A 5,047-nucleotide genomic window follows, 5' to 3' on the forward strand; every position below is an offset into this window, starting at 1 on the left:
TCTGTTTATAAAGTATTTGGCTTTTTCTCTTATTCCTTTTGAAGTCTCCTGAATATATATAGTTTATCACAGGGTTTTTCATACTGTACAATACTCCCTCACGGGAAGGAAAAAAAAAGTGGAACGAACAGGTAAACGAAAAGTATTGTTTTTCTTCTTGTCATCCCATTTTTCCGGGTAGGGATGGGGGGAGGGACAAATGTTCGAATTTAAGCGTATAGTGAGTAATCCTGCAGATTTAGAAAATGTATTGGGTGACGTCTTAACCCAAGACAGGTATTTTTGTAATGGCAAAAATGTATTAATCGATGATATCCAAAGGCATTTTTTTAGTCAGAAAAAGAAAGCTTGAATCCGTTTATTGCTGTATGCATGTTTTCACAGCGTAGACACCAGATGAAAGTATGTTATTAATACATCCGAATAATAAGTTCGTTCGAAATGTGTGGGGAACGTGAAATCCAGTGGAAAATGTGGACGTGACCCTAATAAAGACTGCCTGCGTGACTTTACGTTTTCGACCACACCACGTTGCGTACACCGCTTCCCGTCCGATCAGCGAAGTTAAGCAACGTTGGGTCTGGTTAGTACTTGGATGGGTGACCGCCTGGGAACACCAGATGCTGTTGGCATCCCTACGTGTCAAGTGGGGTTGGTAGAGGAGTAGTGCCCCTCCCTGTAAAACAATTAACTCTAAGCCCTTGGCCACCCCGTGTGGGATACATGGCGTCTGGCAAGAATGATTTACCTCTATATTTTCAGATTAGCAAATTATACACTCATTTTTCCCCTACAGTTGTGACTCCCTTTAGCTGTTGTTCAAACGTATGGCTTAACCCGTAAACCTATTAGAGTTCATCATTATTTTCATCATCTGTATCTCATATCTCACTCATCCATCTTTACCTTAGCAGTGTGCTTTGACCAGCATCACTCCTGTCCACACACTGTCACATTGTCTCATCCCATTGCACTTGTTACTTGCCACAAAACTTCATCACACGTTCATTCACGTTAATCCTTTCTTGTAGATATCCTATCACTGTTGTACTCTACTCACCGTGCTGTAGTTTCTAGACCAGTCACACGCTTCCCCATCCTAACACAATTTTTCATCCCATCGGACCCCTCCCCCCCAACACACACACACACACACACACACAGTTTCATCACATCCACCTCAGTTAGTCTTTTCACCAGACGTATGCCATCATATCTGCCTCTCACTCCCACAGCCTTGTATGTTCCACCTCCCAGGGTTTACCACTGAGTTCGCGTTTTGAAACATCTTCCAGCACTCTTTCATGCCGCGGTCCATGCCTACCCCCGTCTCTCTCTGTCTTTTTTTTTTTTTTTTTTTTTTTTTTTTTTTTTTTTTAAGGATCTTACTTTGTCTCTTTACATACAGTACATTCTTTTTTAATCGTTTTCATATATCATTAAATGTGTACAATTCTTTTTAATTGTGTCCTATACAAATATTAAACATCTGTGTCTATAGACCAGCCAGACTAACCATATCCCCTTGCTGGTACAGTAATAGTCAGGAAAGGTTATCTGTAGGAAAAGTGACGCATGAGAAATACTGCCTTATAATAGCAATGCTTGTGTGAGCTAGTTAGTATATGTCGCTGGTAAAACCGACTAATTGTAATCTAATCCAAACATTAGAATGTAGTATCAGTACCATCTTTAAAACAACATCTGACATGTTTGTTTGGGTTCGAACCCTCGACTTGCGTCACAGACATTGGGAAACGAGTAATTTAACTACACAGTCAACCATCGCTTACTATATGAATATAGTTATTTAATATTCTCGTTTTAAGACACACACACACACACACACACACACACACACACACACACACACACACACACACAATTATACGCAAGCTTCAACCATATTGGAATGTTGTATACAACTCTAAAGAGAATAATAGTGTGCGGCCACACTTGCTCGAAACATGTGATAGACGAGATGAAACGAAGCACCGGGTTAGAGCTGCTGTAGTAGTCGAGTCTGAACGTTGGATTTACCCCTGAGCCTCGTTTCCTCGTGGCGATCACATGTTCGGGGGCAAGTGTGTCCAGGCCTTTAGGGTACAAGTACAATGCTTCGTTTTTGATGATGCGAAAATCTTCAGGAGAGTACAAATTAATTTTGTCAGTTCTGTCAGATTGCAACTGTCTTCTTCTGACTAACATTGCTTGACATTTACTTCCTGTGAATAAATAATTTCAATCAAAACAATTCCTCGCATTATACTCATATTTCTTCACACTATCCAATATTGATTTTATGATTGTCTTAGTCGCAGTTGGGAATTTTCATCCTTTTGCAGCATTATTTCCTAAAGGACACTGGCAAAAGAGTGTTACGGCTCTACATCTATCATATAGCACTTCTTCGTGACTGTTACCGTGTTCTTTTGTTAATCTCTTGTTACCATTCAAGATGGTGAGAAGACAGTTTTAGGAGCAGCTAAAGTGGACACTGTTTTTCGACTGGAAACATCTCCACCGTCCACACGTGTCCTAACCCTGCCACTCATGATCTGAACATCATACTTTTTCTTCACTCCTTTGCACCTGTCATAAACTTTCTTGCCGTGACATACATCATTCCTTCATATCCTTCGATCCGCAGTGCGTTTCTCTATAAAGTATGTGGCATTTTCTTTTATTCCTTCTGACATGTCCTGAACCTGTATTGTGTCTGTGTGTTTATACATTGCAATATTTCCTCACACAGCAAGGTGATGTGGAAGTGTTGCGATAAGTATCGTTTTTCTTCTCGTTCTTATCATACTTACGCAATTTTTCGGAGGCAAAATTTCGAGTGTAAGCGCCTATGAGTATGTTATAAAATATTGTGCGACGTTGTAAAAAAAAATAAAGTGTGTTTTGACTGATTAATGCAAGTGATCATATCTTAAGGAATGGTTTGAAATAATCATTAAACATAAGTACATTGAATCCATTATTGTGGGATAGTTACCGTAAGACAATATTGTTATTAATTACAAATATATAATTAGTACGACTCAAATGTATGAGTTCTGCAAGCTATAACCAGCAACTTGGAAGTGAATCTTATCATAATAAAATGTTTGGATGAATTTACATCTTGTCCATATAAGTAAATTTTTCCAATTCATTTCGTTCCTTACATGTGTGACGCCCCAGAATTCTTGTTCAGACAAAAAGTGAAGGTTTTGTATTTATATATAATATATTGGTTATTGCAGCAGTACTACCACCACCACCACCACAAATACTACAACTACTACTACTACCACTAGTAACAATGATGATGGTGATGATAATAATAATAATAATAATAATAATAGTAGTAGTAGTAGTAGTAGCAGTAGTAGTAGCAGCAGTAGTAGTAGCAGTAATAGTAGTAGCAGTAGTAGTAGCAGTAGTAGTAGTAGTAGTAGTAGTAGTAGCAGTAGTAGTGGTAGTAGTAGTACTCAATCAATCAATCATCTTTATTTCGTATTTAACATACATATGACCAGTAAGAGGAACAACAGCCTAGCATTATTACCAATAAAAAGAAAACATATCCACTAATGTAACATTTCAGAAAAAAAAAAAAATTCTATTATGTTGCTAAATTATCTTATTTTACCATACACACAAATATCTTCATACATATACTGCTTTATACAAGTGTACATATACTATAATCCATATTTACATACTGCAGCACCATCACAGCCCAATATCACCCAAGTAACACAAACCCACACCTCTTTTTACGTAATCACACAGTAACTTGCAATCTTCTTGTTTCTTCATGATTTTGAATCCAAGCAATCCTTGATTTAATAATATCAGTTTCCATTCTCATAATATTTATATTATATTTTTCACTGAAGTGATTACAAAGCTGGATAAAATGATGGCCAGAGGTAAAAACTGGAATATTCATCCTACGTAAAACATTCCTCTTTGTAATTAAAGATTTCACATATCTTGCCTGTGTGAATGCAACATGATGCCTTAACAGAAAAACACCAGGGCCCGGATGCACAAACGGCCTTAAGGCTACACACGGCCTTAAGTCGGGTAGTTTAAGGCCGTAGGTCGCTAAGGCCCATGCACGAAGCACTTACAGGAGGGTAAGCCTCGGTAAGGCCGCCTCAGCCGCTGAGGCTGGGTCGGAGCAGCCTTACTGTATTGAGACCCGTAAATAAAGTAACTCCGATTTGATATTCTCTATAGGACAAACCGGACCAAACTTGTTATTGTTTATCTTGGTATGGAGTTGATGGTTGCCTGTAAACTAGATCGTGCTTTGAGAAGGGAATGAAGGTTTCCTGGATCCACTGAACCCCCATAACATAAATGATTAACATGCATTGAGACAATAGCAACTCCCCAGGAGCAAATTTCTTCGTTTAACAGAACTTGAGCCTCATACTGGGAGTGTCATGCTACACTCCCATGCCATTCTTGCCTACACAACAATTTTTGGCAACCCAGGGGAATTTTCAGAGTGTTGTTGGAGAGTGGTATTCATCAGTCAACAAGTATATCCAAAGTGATATCATGTGTGACAGATGTTTTATACAGGAAATGACAGAAAAATTAAGATGCCCAGTGCTTTGCTGAGAAGAACAGAGACTAGAGGGTTTCCACAGTATAAATAATTTTTCTAAAGTGCTTGGGTCCCCCATGAGAAGAGAGGGAAAGAACACATCCCCAGTATCCCTGCTTGTAAAGGGCAACTAAGGAGGAGCCTTTTTGTTTTCAGTCCTTCATTCCTAACTGTCCTCTTCTGTCTTCTGTCCTACCCCCTTTTCTTGATGTTTGCATGTTTCTTATGGTCTTTATTTTTCCTCTACTTCTGCTTTACCATGCATCCATATTATGGGTTGGTGATAATTCTTCATTGTTAACTTCCTAAAGTGCTTGGAGCAATGGATTGAACCCTCATACCAATTAAGGCCCCAGATCACAAAGAACATGTATTTGTCAGTTGCAATGGGTTCCATTCACTGGATGTGTAAGTTGTGACAGCAACAAAATGATA

At 38.7% G+C, this 5,047-nt stretch overlaps 1 non-coding gene across 1 annotated transcript; it reads left to right on the top strand.

Moving 5' to 3' along the window:
- Window positions 1-513: 513 nt before the first annotated feature.
- Window positions 514-632, top strand: LOC145415506 (5S ribosomal RNA). The gene has a single exon (XR_013900106.1). It is a non-coding gene; the product is annotated as a 5S ribosomal RNA (ribosomal RNA).
- The last annotated feature ends 4,415 nt before the right edge of the window (window positions 633-5,047 follow it).

This window comes from Coenobita brevimanus, chromosome 102 (genome assembly GCF_032717465.1).
Source record: "Coenobita brevimanus isolate Jiangsu-jjx chromosome 102, ASM3271746v2, whole genome shotgun sequence".
Classification (NCBI taxonomy): domain Eukaryota; kingdom Metazoa; phylum Arthropoda; class Malacostraca; order Decapoda; family Coenobitidae; genus Coenobita; species Coenobita brevimanus.